The sequence below is a fragment of the Calidris pugnax genome, unplaced genomic scaffold (genome assembly GCF_001431845.1).
Source record: "Calidris pugnax isolate Ruff unplaced genomic scaffold, ASM143184v1 scaffold144, whole genome shotgun sequence".
NCBI classification, from domain to species: Eukaryota; Metazoa; Chordata; class Aves; order Charadriiformes; family Scolopacidae; genus Calidris; species Calidris pugnax.
Window position 1 is genome coordinate 1,404,689 of NW_015090911.1, and position 19,745 is coordinate 1,424,433.

General features: G+C 38.0%; 1 long non-coding RNA gene across 1 annotated transcript in view; it reads left to right on the forward strand.

Annotated features, from left to right (window-relative positions):
* The window catches only part of LOC106892300, a 137,616-nt gene extending 119,064 nt beyond the window's left edge, over positions 1-18,552 (forward strand). The window contains exon 3 of the long non-coding RNA XR_001412846.1: positions 18,359-18,552. This is a non-coding gene — a long non-coding RNA (uncharacterized LOC106892300). The remainder of the gene's footprint in view (positions 1-18,358) is intronic.
* The last annotated feature ends 1,193 nt before the right edge of the window (positions 18,553-19,745 follow it).

The window sequence follows — 19,745 nt, forward strand, 5'->3', positions numbered from 1 at the left end:
ACCAGAGAGGTGCAGAGAGGAAGAAGAAATTTTTAGGTTAAAGGATAGCATTCACACAAGAGTATCTGGAGGTAAATTGGCAATGAATAAATGTGGAATGGAAAGGAAAGAAAATTCCTAATGTAAGAAAAAGGTTTGTTTTTTTTAATTGGTATTCAGAACATGGATCTTCCAGCTTTGTAATATGAGAAGCAGTAAAAGGAAACCTATTTCTTTTTTAATTTAATATATAATGAAAGCAATCTTCTGAGGTAGTACCTGAACTTAGTGCCCAGAAAGTCCCTACTTTCCTGTGGCACTGATAGTGGAAGCAGAATTTGGTTCATATAAATTTATTTCCATGTGTTTCACACATCTTATGGGAATTAATATTTTTTTCTTCATTAGTGTGAATATTCATTACATATTGCTTTTATTTCACTGTTTAAATGTTTATATAGCTGTAACAAAGTCAGGCAAAGTACCATATTACATTAACCAAAGTAAAAATTTTCACTGAATTTTTAAAGAGTTAAAATGAAGTTAGTGAGAACTTTAGCATTTAAAATCAGGAGCATCAGTGTATACAAGTCATCAGGGCTGCCAAGCCAATTGCAAGCTCCACCTTCCTTGTCCTATTCTGATCATTGCCCTTATGAGCCTCCAGGTCTGCAGGGGAAAGAGATGTCTTTTTTAATGAGAATAAGAAAATCAGGTTGCAGATTCATTTCTAAAAAGTTTTCGGCTTGTATGACTCAAAGGATTGTGGGTTATGTCTTAATGCCACTCTTGAGAAATAAGCTTCATCAGGAAAGCTTTACATTGAACTGCAAGGTACGATGGAAATAAGATGGGGTGTTTCACATGCCCCAAACTGGTTAAGAATAAATTTAAGCTTGGTCCTACATACCTATGTAAAGATCTTACATGAAGAAATGAGATCAGCAGAGTAGATCTGTGCAATTGCCTTGTGATGTGGGTATTAAAGTAATTGGGAAAAGCAAAACTCTTAATTCCCTGACTTTTATGCCTATCAATTTTGTAGGTCTATAGTTGCATTACTTTGAATTTATTGTGATTTGGAGGTTGATTTTTATAATGCTTTCAACTGCTATTAGTTTTAGGCCAGAGTTTGGATGTTCAGTACACATTCTCTTTTCACTGCAGAAACCATAGCAAGATCAGTCTGTGTAACTATCATGTACAGGAAATTAGGATAGAGAGTTTTCATAATTCGTGGGCTTGCATACAAATCTCCAATTTCTGGAACAAAGACAGCACTCCCTCCCTCAGAGCTGAAGATAAAAGCCTGTGAGTGATTGTGAGGTGCTAAAATATGAGGGAGACAAGGACCGGATAAAAATCTTGGTAGATAAGATAGGCAGATATAAACACTAACCCTGGATGAGATTTCAAGCAATAATCTAATCAATAAACATATGGGCAAATGAAAATGCAAATAAGCCACAGAGATATAAATGTTCAGGAAGAAAGAAAGATTTCTGTAATACTTACCTGTATTGCATTGACTTCAAGTAGCCCTTAAGTGGAACTGACGGTATTACAAACACAATAAGCACTTCTAGACAAACTGGAATAACAATCACTTCAGGAGCCTGGAAGCATTCACAATTCTGCTGTTGTCAACTCTTTCAGTGGCTTTAATTTTCAATGGTAAGCACAACTCCTATATAGTGTTGTCAAAACCGCAATGAAGTTATGTCATTGAATATTAAAGTGCTGGCCTGCGGAATGCCAAACACACAGATTTGAATTTCATGCTCTCTACTAAACATCAAGACAAATATGTCTAATTTCATAAAAACTTCACCAGCCCAGAAAGGCTGACAACCAGGCCCAGTGTTACCACTTTGCCAGCTGAAACAGGAATTTCTACTGTAAAAAAGCCCTTCCTAGGAAGTCAGAGGAGGGGAGAAGAAGCATGGGGTTAAGATTCATGGATGCAGCATGAGGTCAAAGCATAAAGAGGTTGGAGTGTTAAGAGTACAATTCATCGCTGAACAGAAAATGCACGTTTGTGCATGAAAATGTTCTTCTTGTGCTGTTCAGAAGAGGCTGGGAGGCAATTGAAGAGGTATATAAGAAAATTGTGATATTTATCCCAAAAGACAGGAACTTCATTTGCTGTGGAGTTTTCCTGGTTCCAGCCTTGATTTGTGAGCTGTGACACTGACCTGTTCAACAGAAGGAGCAACACGCTTGTGTCCGTGACCAGAATCCAGAGGGTTGCTGCCTCCCTCATCCTTCCTCCCCGTGCCACCTTATCCTCCAAGACATACTCAGGGCCTCTGTCTCTCCCTGTGTTCATGAGACGAAGGATAACTTGTGGTAACCTTTTTGGAACCCGTAGTTTCTCTGTTAAATCTACTTATATCTAATATGTGCTTTGCCATAGGTTTTGTTTAGTGTGCAAGATTACAAACAGTATTGATGGGCTGTGACCACTGGAAAGATGTGGTGGGGGCATATGAACATGAACTTCATGGTAATCTCTAGACTAGAGAAGAAGTTTTCCTCTGGAATGCTTTCATAAAAGAAATGGTTTGACCTTGAAAGTAAAATTTTGTACCCCCTTCTATTGGATGAATCGATGCCCAAAGCTTACCAATTATACTCGATGCCCAAAGTAGTATGGACTCTGATATTCTGGACAGAATGCGTTCCATGCTGAAGTATTCCTGGCAGGCAACAAAATAGGGAAAATTAATTGCTCAGTCTTGTTTGGTCTACAGTTTATAGCTAGCACTGTGGAAAGAAGTGTTTGTGACCTCTCCAGTCTGAGACAGAAATGCACCACACTTTTTTCACCTAGATATTCTAAAACTTCGAAAATTAAAAATCATTAATTACCCTGCCTGTATTTTTATTGCCTAACAGATAATCAACAATTATAATAATAATGGGATTTTTTTGCTTATTGTTCCATTGAGTACTGGAAACATATTAGAAACACCACATTTCTCCCAAAGTTACATTGGTTTCCAGATATTTCCCTCTGATAATTTTATTTCCTTGGTTGGGGCATGCTCACAGAAATCTTTTGGATGCTCTTCTTTGTCAGTGCTTATGCCCTCTGAGATCTTGCATTATTAATAATACTAATTATTGCAATTATTTATTATTAGATGAAGGATAAGAGAGTTTCCAGCAATACACAAAGCACAGAAGAGGATGTAAGCCTTATCCTGCAGTGATTGTGGTTGAACTTTCAGACCCTTGTGTAGTGAAAAGCCCCTGAAAGAGAGGAATTGTACTTAGCAAAAGCAGCTGTTAAATGGACACAGAAAATAAATAAATATAAAGACCTCATACATCGCTGGACTTCTTACTCAAAAGGTCACACTAGGGGACAGATAAAATAAAGTATAGTAAATGGTATAATAATCCAGAATACAGATCCATATCTGGAGAAGATGATTTACATCTGATAATTTCATGAGGTATACTTTAATTTTCCGTAGAAGACATCCTCTATCTCTTGCGGAGGACAGAGAGGTGCCTGGTCACAAAGATGCAGGTCTACTGAATGAATAACCATAGGTCATTGAGTACACTGTTATGCAAGTTTTCTGAGCTGGAGTGAAGAGGGAGATGCTATATCTGCAGATGTAGAATCAGAGCTCACAAGCCAGTAGGAGAGACAGAGTTCAGATACCAAACAGCTTAATGATCCAAGATGGTGCAAGGTCATGGCATACTCTGACCAGCACAAAAAGCTGTCCTAGTCAAAAAGAAAATTTCAGATCTCAGATTTGCAACAAAGCCTTTTGCGTTATGTAGGATAACGAAAGCTCAGAAATGGAGGGTGGTGCTTTGAGAAAAACTAACTTCAGGGACTGTGGTGTTGAAGAGGGAGCATGCTGTCTGGAAGGCTGGCCCACCACATCTCCTGTATCTTTGCAAGAAATAGAGAATGACATCTGGTTCTTTTCTTGTAACTAAAAAGTGGATATCTCTAATTTGTGGTGAAACGAGTTTAAGCAGATCTAGATATAGTTGTATGTTTTTTGTATTTATTTTTCTAATTCTCCCTTCTAATTGTCAAGCAGATGTCTGTTCATCACTACAGAACTCTGTTTAGATAATTTAAAGAAAACGTATTGGTCTTCACTTAGAACTAGAAAGCAACCAGTAGTTGATATAGATCAAATATTGTGTCTTCAGCTTGGTATAAACCTGGAGAAATACAAAACGCCACCTGGAAACTACAGAACACACGCAGTACACCTAAGCAAAACTTGTGAGGAGGCCAGACAGAAAAAAAAGACAAAATAGTCTCTGTAACTATGACGGTGACGTTAGCGACTTCCAGAAGATTTTAGGTATTAATGCTCCCTTCAAAAGATGACTGTGCTTCCCCTGTGCTTTTCTTTCTGACACATGCCTTCCTACCAAAACGCACAGCAAGTGATTTTTATATCTGAAACATATTCTACGGAATAAAGAACAACAGATGTACAAATGGAAACAGATCCAATCCAAAAATCTGCTGCTGAACAACATCTGACTCGGGAGCCTTTTTCTTTTTTTTTAATTTTTTTTTCTTTTTTTTTTAATTAAACCAATCCAGAAAAACAGAGGGGTTTTTGAGTTGTTGTTTTCATTTGGTTGGTTGGTTTTGTTTGTTTTGTTTTGCTTTGGTTTGTTTTGTTTTTTCTCATGTGGACCTACCCCACTCCCCTGTATGCTGAAGGAGTCATCCTACTTTAGATTCCAAATGGCTTATTGCCAGCAGAGTATGTATTAGATACAATCACAGAAAAATAGCAAAGGGTCTTAAGAGGGTGTGTAATCCATGTAGTTCTTTCCCCAAGGCAGGATCAACTACTTAAGCCATTTGCAAGAGAAGATTGTCTATCTCTTGTTCTCATAATGACCAATGATGAATTGCAAACCATGTACTTATATATATTACACCGGAATCTGGAGAGTACAGGTCAGACTAAAGCCTCACTTGCTGACACTCTGCAAACTCATAAGAAGCAGCAATTCCAGTTCCAAACAGATTTCAGTCTCAGTAGAAAAAGCAGCGAAGGGAAAGAGAAATAACATGTCATCTTGCTTATTTTATATGGAACTTCTAATTTTTTAGCATTAGCCTAATCCATCTTTTCTGAAGGTTGATGGTAAACCTCCAGCTGACCACAACTGGAGTTAACAAAAGGCGCTACAGATTGCACAAGGAATATGCAGAGAAGACAAAAAGTGCATATGGGACTCCTGCATAACTCAAATATTTCAGACCTCAGTATGGTGACAAAGATTTCTACACCTAGCATGAAACTTTTGTCTCACTGCACACATACAAAAGAATATGGTGCCTTTAAAAATAAATAAAAAATAGAGCATGGCACATGACGGAGTTCTCCCAACACAGCATGCAGCTGTGGAGCCAAATAAGCTTATCCACATTCCCTGAGTGATGGTTTATGTTTTGACATTGACTAACTCATCCATGCTCAGGGCACAAGCACTCAGACAATCTCCATCACCAGTTTCCCATTAGAAATCTTGATCTCTGCTGAAACAAGCTCAATTCCCTTCATTATTTCCCAGTCGACAGACGGCTTGAGAGGGAGGATATTACAAGTGTCAGTCTCTTTGCCTCCGGACAGGCCATGGATGACACAGGAAGGAGAGAAACAAACAAATAAAAATATCTCTGTTTACGTGGCAACTTTTTAATGTGTTTGCTGTACCACTATGTTTCATTTGTTCTCCCAAAACTAGTTTACCCGGATTATTCTTGGAAATCCTTCAGCAAAAGTGTTTTGCCTCCCCTCTTTCTCTAAATTTTTGTTAGGCTCTTATTATTTCACTGAAAGAAGGAACTGGCAATCCATCTTGAACAGCTACTTAGTTATTAGAAGGAGTTATAGAGCTCCTCAAATTAATCATTGTGTAAAATCTAACAAATATTTTTGAGAAAGGTAGTGTTTTCTTAATAACAAGACAAAGAACAATGAGATGAATCATTTTATTAGTATTAATACTTGCATTATTTTGGCAACAAGAGGTCAAGATCAAAGTCTGTAAGTTAATGAGAGTTGTCATAGTGTCATTAACCGCAGCAGAGGTATGGTGCTTTGTGCTATGAGTTAGTCGTAAACATAGCGAAAGATAGTCCCTGACCTGAACAAGTTATTTTTCAAAGGCAGAAAACAGACAAAACTGAGAATAAGCATGAAGAACAAAAAGAAAGTGTGTTTTCCACCCAATACAAACAGTATCAGTCATACTAGATGATCTTTAAGGTCCCTTCCAACCCAAACCATTCTATGATTCTATGATTCTATGATGATTCTATGATTTGAGGATACGAGCTGGTTCTGAATACACGTGCAAGCATTTCCTCATTCTCTGCTCTTGCCCCTGTGTGCTTGTGGGTATAGCTCATAGATTTCTGCGTGGAGGTACTCCAGAACTCTTCCAAGACAATAGCATTAGAAGACTCTGTGGCTATGTCAATACCAGTAAATTAAACACTTATTGGTCCATTCCTGACTGCCGAGTCTGAATGTCATGAAATGGCCCTTGTACATATATAGCACTTCATTAGCTTCTAAAACAAGCTTTTAACTACCTATTAAGAATGGTCCTTGACCCATGCTAGACACCCAAACCACGCCAAGGAATAGCTTTGGAGAGTGATAACTGTCATAAGCCAAAGCTTATATCAGGAACTGTTCTAACTATTTAGTAGTATCAGTAATCATGTTCTAGTGCCCATGAATGTTCCCAGACAGTGTTTTATACATTAACATAACCATCGCCTACTGTGTCCTCGGGGGAGCTGCATGATGGCCAATGAAAAAGCATCAACGCACAGGTGAGTTTTATTAAATGCATGACTAACACCGTCTGAGAAGAAAGATAATAAAAGATTTGTAGTGTGGGGATGTGACTGAAGTAGTTATCACCAAAGAGATTCTGTAGCCTCTGGAATATGAAAATATTAGTATGGACCACATAAAAAATTAAAACACTTTCCCTTAGCTGTTCATCATTTTGATGAAAGTTTTCATTAAAAAATAACTTTTTTTTAATACATTAAAAACCCTCTAACAACAGACAGCAGAATGAAAACATCAACATTTTGGCATTAAAATAAGTAGGAGAAAAAGGAAATACAGAATCATGGATAACAGAAATGATGCAAAATAAAATAAGTCAAGGAAAACTAAGGGAGGATGTGTGTAATGTCTCAAGAAATCTAGTAATGACCTGCTAGAGGATGGAGGAGATTAAGGTGTGTTTTGCTTTATTGTGTATTTCTGTAGAGTGCAGTAAAAGAAAAATTCTACCATCTGTCATCTTCAAGAAATTGGCATGCTATGACATTGGACAGGTTTGTTCCTACTTCCAATCTGCTGCTCGCTCATTTCTGCTGAACATTTTTGTTCTCCACTTCTCCCACGTAATTTTTATTTTTATCATTATTATTATTATTTGGAAGTTGGATCATGTTCCATTATTTTTCTATAGCTTGAATTCTTTAACCTAGAAGAAAATAAAATAATAATAGTCATAAAAAAGAACAACCTACCAAAAAAATCCTAGACTGCTTCCATTACCTGGCTTGATCTTTTATTTTGATTTTTCCAGATGTCATTTATGTATACTTTTAAAGGTGGTTAGGCTTCCCTAATCCACTGTTTGGGACGTAATATTAACTATTAAATAAATATTAAAGGAAATGTATCATAATGAACATTAATGTAACATTAATTTTTACTTACATTAAAAAACATAAGGCAATATAAATTAAATTTATGTAAGTAGGTTATATTTCCTATTAGGGACAGTATGTTTCTTCAGGGTAGAGCAGGAAAATGTCTCTGTCAAAAGTTACGACTGCAAATCCGAAAGACAGGATTCCCTTGTTATATGTCACAGGAAGTCCTAGATGTGGAATTTACTTAACTCAGCTGGCCCAGTTGGGTGATAGGTGGATATCATTTCTCATCTGATCTCCCAACTTGGGGAATCCGTGCGTCCATTATATGCTCCAAAAGGAGGACACTAAATAAAGAAAAGCTTATCATTTCTCAGTAACAACTAGGAAGACTTAGACAACCATTTCAGGGTAGAGGCCTACCTTTTAGATTGTAAATGTTAGAGCAGAAAAATATATTCTTAAATCACATCAGGAGTGCCAGGTTCCTAAATCTGCTAGGTCAGGGATTTGAAAAGGGGAAGCTTGAGTATTGTGGCCTTATATGCAAAGATGAAGAAGAAGATTCAATTTCCTTGAGTTCTTTCAAATAGCCCATCAGGTCCTGAATCGAAAAAGAGGTCCTGAATAGGAAAAGTAATTAAAAAAAAAGTTTTTAACTCCTGCAGCTACAAAAGTTTTTCTCAGCAGTCATCTCCTTCTTCATATACCAGATTTCCAGTGATTGGTATATCTTTATATTTCAATGAAAATTTAACTAAAAGGCAAACCTTAGGAATGTCCACATGGCTCTCAGCAGAAATTTTAGAATAAATGCTGCAAGGTCAATGAAGTTATTTTGTAGAAAACCCATATAGGAGTATAAAAAGATGTTAACTCTGAATTGCAGAATTAAGCAGGTCCATATGATACATGAACATATTTGCAGTAGATTTCCTTGGTGTTTCAATAAAATAGCTTTTCAGCATTATTAAATTGATTTATGGGCCAGATTTCTTACTGGTGTTAATAGGGATAGTTACATAAATTTTGGTGACCTGCAATTATTACATATATATATTTAAATGAGGATCTAATTTTTTTGGGAGGATGATTTTTGTTCAGATTAGGGAAAATTTTGTGTGGTTTTCTTCTAACCTGAAGGGAAGGATGATTACTGAGGAAGATAAAGAAAAGCTAGAAAAGGATTCATCAGGCTGAAGCAGCAGATAGACCAGCAGAGAAAAACTCACGACTCAGAACACTGAGAGTGGTGATGACTCAGGGGAGATACACTAGGCTTGGAGCAATGAGTCTCATAGCACAGTTTGGCCCACGGCCTGGAAAAGAGTCCTCTTGCTGTCTGTCAATGTTCAAATGAATATTCTTCAAACTTAGCACTATTTCTATAGTGTCTTCCATCTGGGGATCTGTAACATAAAGGTGTAAGAGAAATCAAAATTCGGCCAGGTAGTTTATAATTCAGGGGAAAGTGTTTCTAGCCTGGTGACACATGCTATGTAATCAAATAACAGTATTTACAACATCTGTGAAAAGAATCGCCTTAGTAATTAAGATTTAAGTAGACACATTTCTCATAAGTCAGGTTTGACAGAGCAATTGTACCAGTATTAATGACTGAATATAGGATTTTTGGTTTGTGGTGTTTCGTTTTTTTTGAAGGGGGAGGGATAACAGTTAGAACGTGGCATTTGTGGAAATTCCAGGAGGAAAAAATGAGTTCCAGAAATTCCATCCAGTGAAAATTAATATGAGTGAAGCACATAAATGAACAAAACACACAAACTAAGAAAAGACAAGTGTAAATTCCTTGCTTTGCCATAACCTCCCTTGTAAAAAATCTGTTTCCAGATCCTTTGCATGACACAGTGCAGTTTTTGACTCACCAGTGAAAGTACAGAAGTTCTATCCACTGTCTCTGTAAAACTTTGACCATCTCAAATGACTTGATCCTGAAGTCATTGTGTATCTTTCAGTTTTCAGTGATGGAAGAAATTGAGACTAGCAAACTCCTCTCCAAGGAGTTCTAAAATTCACACTTTGTTCCATCCCCTTCCTCTAATTAAGCATAAAAAAATGAAGACAAGAAACAGAAGCGAAAAAAATAATAGAACTTTTTTGGCCCCTGGCAACCTTCCTGGGGAGAGGTTCCTCACTCCAGAACTGGTGCTGAGTTTGTCATTCAGCTTATAAGAAGAGTAAGCCAACCAAGACGTACTTCAGCACCCTCCACAGGCTGCACACAAATGGTCTCACTCATGTTTTGCAGCTGACGTTCAGAAGAGGTGAACAATCTAAACTATTCATTAGGCAAGGGTGGAGAAAAAGGTGAAGGGAAAAATTCTTCCTTGTCCATTCAGGTAGTGAGAAGAAACCATGAAGCATAGCATTAGCATATACTGAGAGACAACTGCCATACCTTCTGCCAGTACTACTTTTCTCATCAAAACCCCCTTTTGTTCTGACTGTAACAATACTTGGTTGGCCTTTTGTTACATTCTCATCTGCTTCTGGTTATCTAGTCATTAGCCATCAAACTCTGCCATCATGAGCCACTACTATGCAATTTTTTGGTTCACTGTGGGTCAAGGATAACAAATATTTTTGATTACATCTTATTTTCTTGGTGTCTTGGAGGGGGGAAAAACAAACAGTTAATCTATTTCATTTTACTGATTACCATCAGGAGTTCTGGATGGGTAATTTTGTGTCGTTACTCTGTCCCCATCTCATAAAGTTTCATTTACTGCCTTTTTAAACAAATGATGACTCCAAATCTATTTGTCACACAATAGCTCTGAAACATGCCAAACAATAACTATTACTATTCTTGGCTTGTTTGATCCAAATGGCATTTGCAGACATTATTCCTCCCCTCTCCTTGATATGACTTGAATAGAAACCTTTAAATAAATAAAACAAAACCCAGAGCAAACCTCGAAAACAATAAACCAACATTCAAGCCCTGAAAAATAATCACGAAAACAGTGGCTGTTACCATTGTAAATGGGGAAATCCAATTATGAGATGTCAATATTGTTCTCTTTTCAATTGCTTCAAAAAGATTCATATGTGTATAATTTTTAGGTTGATTTCATTGGCTTTGTCAAAAAGAAACAGAAATTATGTAGCTGAAAGAGGACTTAACCCCCAAAATTCTTCTTGTACATAAACATGCAAATACACACACACACATACAAACACACACACACAGAGTGATCGATATCAATTTTCAAATGTTCTATTGATTTCAGTAGCCCTTAATTTCAAGACAAACAATAGTTTCTTCTGTAATTTCCATGCTGCTGATATAACTGCCATCATTGCTGACCTGTATGTTGTCAAATAATATTGATTGGATATGAAATGAAGCAAGAAGGGGCTTTCAGCAAGGTGTGTGATGGGAGGTGAATATGGGTGCTTTCTCGTTAACTAAAGGAATAAATAAAAGGGATGCAACAAATTTATAGGTCAATGAGATGAGAAGGCTGGGTCCTCAGGCTGGGCTTTGGTATCCTTGAGAAACTTTGCACCCCTACACAAACTGTTCTCCCTGCCTGTGCCTCTGTCTTCCACTCTCCCATCGTGGTTTCTTCTACCTTTCAGACTATAAAACTCATGCAAGGAGATTTTCAGCTTCAATTCATTAAATGTACTTCTCGATTAAGCCAGGGAAGAAGGATGTTTTTATGACTAAGCCACTGGTGCCTCAGGAGCCCCAGGTTTTCTCTCTGCTCTACCAGTGGCTCACGAATCCAGAAGCATGTTTCCAGATCACTGACAGTTCTGCATGGTCTCTGTGCGTGACTTCCCAGGGTGGGGATACAATTTTTTTGCCTGCCTTGTCCATTAAGTTGTTCAGGTTTTATAACAAGGTACAGAGGTTGAGGCATTTCATACAGCTCTTAGGGGGCCCTGTCCTTGAGCTTCTGGAGTCTGTTGGTCTACAGGTATGTTTCTGGAAGTGCTGTAACCATAGCAAGTGCCACAACTGCAGGTGCACAGTCTATGGACCAGGAAGGCAGCTCCAGGACTAGATTTCAGAGTTCATTTGGGTGACTAGAGCATTCACCAGAATTGTCAGATCCTTAGATTTACTTTGCAGGACTTCATCAAATATCTTGTGCTCTCTAAATCAATATTAAATCCAAAGTATCCTCATAATCATGTCTAAACTTGGAGTTATGGATATTTGAAAGAAGCCTCTGGCTCTCATACAGAAAGGAGAATATTCATTCACTTGTCTGGACCACATGCTGACTGGTGTAATTATATTCTACAGGCTCAGATTTCTCCAGCAGTATCTGCTGGCTTTGATATCATTCTTAACTTCCCATCCTGAGCTGCTTTGTAGTATTTCTGTGTGTTTCAAATCATCTGAATCAGCCATGTATCTGCAGTGATGGTACCACAGCTGACTCATGCATTAGTGTACATATCTCAGCCCAATTAATCTTCCTCTGAGGAAACTGAATAAATAAGACCTTACGACTACGTGTCATCCAGAACCTTTCATCCTAAAACATTTTAGGATGTCTTGCTAGGCTATATATACGCACATACACATGCACATATTTTGGCATATACACACACAGTGAGAGAGAAGAAAGGGCAGTAAAGCAGTGTTTGGATCCAAATTTGGGTCATACCTTTGAAAGATCCAGCTTCAGGATATTCTGATACTCTGTGGACTTATTTACAGTAACAGTTCACATAACTGACTTCATTAGGATTCAGGAGAATTTAGATGCAATATACCAGGTTAATCTATAGCATAGATATGAGCCGATGGGTAAAATCTAGGGCCCCTTTGGAATCAATGTAGAAATTCCCAAAGGACTGAAAACTTCTGTCTAGGAATCGTTCCCTTCGGCATGACAGTGCACCCCTCACTGGAGTGGGAAGCAGCTGCAAAGCTTTAATGAATGAAAAAGAATATAATATCCAGCTAAAACTAGAGTGGGAATTATAAGTAGGCAAATCAACCAGCAGTTACTCAAATTTAAATCTATTGAGGATGCTGGGGTTAATGACTAGTTTATGCACTACATTTCCTTCCTTTAATATTATTTTAATATTGTTGTATTTTATTTTAATTACATTCAATCTTAGTTTTTCTGTTACTTTATAGAGGGAGCACATTTGTGCTTGCTAGCTTGGGAAAAAAAACAAGAAGCAAATGTCAAACTTGCACCACCACACGGGATCTAAAGCTTGGTTTAATTCTTGTTAAGACAGATCTAAATTAAAACAACTTTCCTTTCCCTGTGGACCCCTTATTTAAAGATGACAGCTCCCTGAGTGTGTGTGTTTGTGAGACTGAATGTGTTACTGAAGGATCATGAACAGAGCCCAAGAGAAATGTAGAGAAAACGAACAGATAGATATAATGGATGATTTCAGATACTAAGTCTTGTTTGTGATTCCCACCCTTTTGAAATGCATCTGTCCCTCTTGTTCTGTGTGAGGGTCTTTTACCTTTCAGTCTGCTTTGGAGAACAGCAAAGTCACTATAAGAATCACATGAGATATAGAGAATGAATTCATGGAAAGAATCTATTGTAGAAGTGAGTGGTCAGAAGTTTTTTAAACTGTATATTCTGGTGTATGAAAAAGGAAAGGTTGCATAGTTTTGAAAAGTTACTACTGTATTCTCCAAGGATTTACTTATTTAGTGACAGGGAAAATGCAAAATACGCTGGATACTCACAGAGAAAAAAATATCAAATATTAGATTTTGGTTACTAACTGCTAAAAAAACTGTTCAAATGTTGCTGCATTTATGGAAATGTATGCCAACAAAAACAAAATGGTCAAATAAATAAAGGAAAAATAAAATAAATGTGAAAGCAACTGTAAGCATGAGGTTGTTCAAATCTCTAGAAACAACTGACGGCTTGGGAAAGAAAATTCTATGGACAAATTCATTTTCCCCCAGCCCTTAACTTCATGTGGTCGATGAATGGCATTCCTTCACAGTTTTATCAATAGAATGTAATTCTGGCCAAATCAGTCTGTCAACAAGGAACAACATCAAATCATTTTGTCAGTATAAATAAATCGCTTGAGGTTTATTATTTCTTTTCTTTGTTTGTGGATGAAATAGGGCTATTAAAATGTCTTCTGTAGCCCAATATAAGAATGGGGGAAGTTGTTTCACTGTAGACAACGCACACAGTGCAGGCAAAATTGCCATCATACAAAGAACTACGAGTTGCAAAAGATGCTATAAAGAGAATGCAAAAGAACCTTTGATTATCAAATGCCTGATTTTTAAATGGATCTGTGGTGATAGCGATGTTTTGAGGTTCAGGTGTGGAGCTCTTTGGTACAAGCACCGTAAACACATAAAATCATAATGATCGTTGCATTGAAGGGCCTGAGAGGCAGTTGGGAATGTCCAATTCAGTGGACATTCTTAGTCAGATGGTGTCTACTTTTCTTAGAAATGTTTCCAACTTCTCATCCCAGATGTTTCCAGTTTTCTTATGAAAATTTGAAAGTGTTGATGTGTGTGAGTGAGGGGGTTGATCAACCATCTTTTCTGACAGTTACTTCCTCAAGCTCATCATTACAGGAGGACATGCCTTTATCCCACTTCAGTCCTTTCTCCCACCCACAGGCTGCTAATTCCTGCCCCTTTCCATCTACTTCTCAACCACCTGTGGCTTCATCAAGGGAGCCATAGAGGTCAGAGCACCTCTGTCAATACTGGCCATCACCTTAGCAGTATGAGCTCTGCGCCATGAAACAAAAAAATATTGTAGAAGACTAAAGCTTAGGATTTTTCCAACTGATGTCGTTTCAAGCCAGAACCTCCCATATTTCGGTTGATCCAGGTTTATGTCCTTTCATTCACCCATAGCAACATCTTTGTCACGATCTGGCATGCCAAAAGAAGAGACAGGGGAGTCTAGCTGTCTTTAGTTCCTTGTAGGTCCCCAAAATTGGGTGGGACAGCATGGTACAAACTGTGTCTTATATAAACAAGAACAGGAAAATTGGGAACTGTTTTGCTAAACAATAAACTATGTGCCGTCACAAAAAAATCCAAATCAACCACTAGATTCATAAGGACAATGACTTTCACTTCAACAGACAATTCAGGACAAGAACACACTAGGATTCTGGATATACCACAGCAGAAAAAGAAATAGACCCAGCTGTTGGTAAACAAAGGTGTGCTTGGGTCTTTGGATGATCCTTACCCTCATACCAGGTGATCTCAGGCTCTAGAAATCTTTACAAATAAATCTAGCTTTTTGTGGGGCTCTAGAATTTCAAACAATACAATTGCAGGAGTGATGAGCACAGCAGGACATAGCTTTCACATGGAACTGCATCATGCGTTGATAGAATAGGGCTTAATAAGTTTAAATGAATATGTGAAGAAAGATTAATATTTGAGTTCATGTTCTCATGAACAGGGTGCATGTAAACTAGTCAGTATATTTAAAACTGCCCATCTCAGGAGACAAGTGCCTAATTCTGGGTTGCTAGAATGATTGTCACCTTCTATTTGGCATTCATAGCCTCAAATACTCTTTTAAGTCTAGTTGAGTTGGTAACTGTAAGTTTACTGCCACTTCGGTAGCTGGATCACAGTTTAGCTTATCTCTGTGTTTATAGTGATTTAAATTCAGACCTCCTCAGTTGTGGATGACTGAACTAACTTCAAGACAATACATTGTTTCATGCATGGAAATGTTTTATTTGTGCCAAGAATTTTTCAGAGGTGTTCATGAACGAGCTGAGAAAGTCTAATGATCTGAGAAAGCTTCAGGCCAGTCTTTTTATTTTATCTAGGCTGGCAAAGAAGACATATTAATGAAATTCCCTGGATAAACAGTAGTCCCACTACCCTTTCTGGTACCTCCTTATCTCCTTCAATATTTTAAAAAATCTGTACAAAATGAAACGATTTCTATAAGAGGGCTTGTGCTCAAGATTGTTCAGAGTGCCCAAAGCCATGTAGTTGGGCGATAATCCTAGACGAGAAGCGTAGAATAGGTTCTTAGCTTATAGGCCTAGGCGTTGTATGACAGTAAATTTGGACCTAGGTGACTTAAGTGATACCTGGGCAAAGACTAACCAGAAACCTCTTTCATTAATCTAACTCTGCATCAAGCAGCTGACCATTGAGCGCTGGAGGCTCTTAGCCTGAACCAGCTGTCCCTTAGACAAGAGCAAATATATCAGCTGCCTGCAACCAGGTTGCTGCTCTGGAAGGGAGCCAGAGTGGGATGGGGGGAAGAGCAAATGATCCAGGCACTAAGTCAGGCAGGGCGCCTTTCACTCTGGATAGATTGGAAAGCTGTGTTCCCAGGGCAGAGGCCCTGGGGAAGGATAATGCTTCCCTGTGCCCCAGTCTTCCTGTCTCTACTTTTCTCAGTTATATTTCTTCCCCTCGTTTTCCACACTCCCCCATGCTTATTGGCAGGTCTAGTCCATGCGAAAACAAACTGTAAATGCCTTAGAGTTTGTTCATTTTTGTTGTTGTTGTTTTGTTTTGTTGTTCCTTTTCTTCCTCAAGTCCCCAAAGAAACATCAAAGTACAAAGGAAAGAAAGCAATACCAAGAATAAGAGTGAAAGCCAAACAAAAAGACGGAGGAAAAAAAAAAAGAAGAATAAAAGAAGCTAGCAACGGCCCTGGGGAACTTTCTTCAAGGGGGTTAGGCTTCCTTCAGAGAAAGTTTAGATATATGTTTGTTTGTTTGCATTTTCAAATTGGGCTGTTTGTGCACATTCAGAGGAGAAGAACAAAAGCAATGCAAATTTCAGGGAAGGTGTTTAGTGCAGCAGGCTGCCGGCAGGGCCACCTGGCTACTGCAAGCAGCCCATTGCCCGCTGTGCTCACCTGCTTAAATATTAACAATGAGGGGGGAGGCAGAAAGGTATCAATTAAACATCAGGAGTGTCTGAGCAGAGAGATGGATTGTTTTCAGGACACAATGCAGGCAGTCATATACCCTGACTTCTGTTCCTGGCTACTTAACCCTCTGAATATTAACCCATGTTAACATGTCTTCTCTCCCTCCCCACTCTTCCCTATGAGGGCATGCTTGCGACATATAAAGGGAACAACATTCATTTCCCAAAAGTGACGAACAGAGGTTTAATATTTGCCCAGAAGCGGACTCGAGCTGACTGCAGCTCCACACCAGAATCTGGCACATTTCTTCTACAGAGTCTCCACCTGAGCTGCCAGGTGTTTTGCACAAAGTAGAAGAAAAACACACAAAATAAGTCGTAGTGAGTGCAAATTAAGCAACCTGATAGTTGCCAAGGATCCTGCCTTTTCTGTGTGACAAAGGAACTCCATGCCAAAGCCAGGAAGAAACCTCTGGTCAGTATAAACTGGAAGACTTTACCTAACTATTCTTAACACTCTTGATAACATACTTGATCAGAGTCAAGATCTACCTGCGCCAAATTCTGAGTGCGGCCAGTAATGGGTGCCTCGCGGTAAGGGATAAAAAGACTAGCATAGATATGGATATGGACATGGATATGGATATGGATATGTTTGTTTCTTCTGTACAAACTCCGGAATGTAAATCTTCAGTAACTCTTAATTAAGCTATTTTCCATGAGCTTGTTTTTCCTTGAATGCATGTGAACTTCTGACTTCCATGATACCCTGCAACAAGGAGATCCTCCAATTGATTATTCTAATTACACAGCTTAGTTTAGCTGTTATGTATTAGATAGCACATAGATAAACCTGTGATCAGCTAACACAAGCACTTCAGGTAGTTATACTCTTCCACCATATTCATATTGCCACATACACCAGGTTTGGAAATTGTGCTTATTAGAGGTTACTTCAAATTGTGGCACATTTGTTGAATGGGCTTTAAAAGAGGATATCCTGGAAAGTCTAAAGCAAGGGAAGTTCATACATGGTGATCTGGGTGGGTGGTAGCTTGCAGTCATGCACAGTGCCAGTCAAGCAGTGGGAAACATGCTTTCATGTACACAGATTCACTGGTAAGCTTGGCAGTCATTATGGCAGATGGTCTGGTGGTCTTAATTTCCAAAAATCCTTTCAGTTCTTAATAGTACCATAATTTCATACCAGCCTCATTTTGGTTTGAATTTCAAGAGATTTAAACTAGAACATTTTTACCTCTTCAGCTGGTCCATTTAAAATAGTTGCTGATAGTTCAAATCTGCAGATAATTTACTCTCCCAGTATTTCTAAGAACTAATTACCTGTGTGTATAAAATGATGAAATCTCATTATATTTTCTTTAAAAAACCCACCATGCATTTCATTACATTATCCAATTACTGCTGTGCTTGTACAGTATTATGTTACTGCCCGATCACAGGCTATTTACTATACAGATGTGTTACTTTAATTAAACAAATGCAACTAGTCATACAGAGCAATGTTTTTTCAGAACAAAATTTTCAAGCACTGGCCACTGATCCTGACTTCAGTTTAACCAGTGAAGGGTGAATTCAAGTCTTAGTTTTGCGGAAAGATTTGTCTTTCAGTTTCCATAAACCTTTTAGCAGCAGTGATTGCTTGCAGTTTCTTCAAATCAAAGCCAACAGTCTAAAGCTGGATAAAAGATTTTTGCCCTCAGATAAAACATAGAATAATGTATTTAAAATTATTATTATTATTATTATTATTATTATTATTATTATTATTATTATTATTCTACTTGCAGTGGTGAAATCAGATGAAGTAAAGATGAATGAAAACATTAAGAAGAGCCATCTGAACAGAGAAGATGAAAAACAATTGGAAAGGAGAAAGGGAACAAAGGATGACAACATTTGACGATCAAGGACCCTCACTAAGTTAGTTACACAGGAGGTGGATCTCAGCTCTCTAGAGGCCCAGAATAATGTTGTACCCTCTTGACCAAGTCAAAAACTTAGCATAATCACATAAGACCGGCTCATCAACTGGGAAAAAAACACTGTTGAATTCCAAGAGGATTCTCTGTTTTAAAACAATTGAGAAATTGGACAATAATTTGTACCTGCAAAGAAAAAAAGACATTTTAAAAGGGATTGATTAAACAGTGCCACTTTTTCTTCCCTTGCATGCAGGTATCTTGGTCTTGCAGCTAGTCTTCTGCTGAAGGGGAAATCAATGACTCCATATAAGGGTTTAGCTCATATAATGTATTGATATTTTATATGTCAGTTTTTTAACAGAACTGATCAAATCAGAATTTGGACAATTCCAATTTCAGAAACTTCAACCCACTTCACTGTATGCAATTCTGTGTTAAGTTAGAAAAGCTATGATGGAAAAAACCCTTCCTGAGCTGTTTGCCACAGCTCCCCACAAAGGAACTGCAGCAAAGATCTAAGGATGATGCAGCATTTCTAAAAAGAGAAACTTGCCACTACTCCAGTGGTGTTGGCAACTCCTGAGGTTGTGTGTGAGTGCCATCTGCTGACCCCTGTCATGGGAAAACAAAGCAAAACCCACTGATCTCACTGTTCCTCTAGGTCTGCAAATGTTCCCCACCATATTGAGAGCAAACCTGTTAACCTTCCCCATAATGCAATACATTCTCTAAGGCAGCTGTTTTCTCCAGCTATTCCCACTTATTGTCTACCCCTAAGAGCTCATAATTGTACAGTTGTGCAACCACTCTATGTTTTTTAATCTAAAGGCCTATTCCAGCACCCAAATTATTATTATTATTATTATTATTATTATTATTATTATTATTATTATTCTACTTGCAGTGGTGAAATCAGATGAAGTAAAGATGAATGAAAACATTAAGAAGAGCCATCTGAACAGAGAAGATGAAAAACAATTGGAAAGGAGAAAGGGAACAAAGGATGACAACATTTGACGATCAAGGACCCTCACTAAGTTAGTTACACAGGAGGTGGATCTCAGCTCTCTAGAGGCCCAGAATAATGTTGTACCCTCTTGACCAAGTCAAAAACTTAGCATAATCACATAAGACCGGCTCATCAACTGGGAAAAAAACACTGTTGAATTCCAAGAGGATTCTCTGTTTTAAAACAATTGAGAAATTGGACAATAATTTGTACCTGCAAAGAAAAAAAGACATTTTAAAAGGG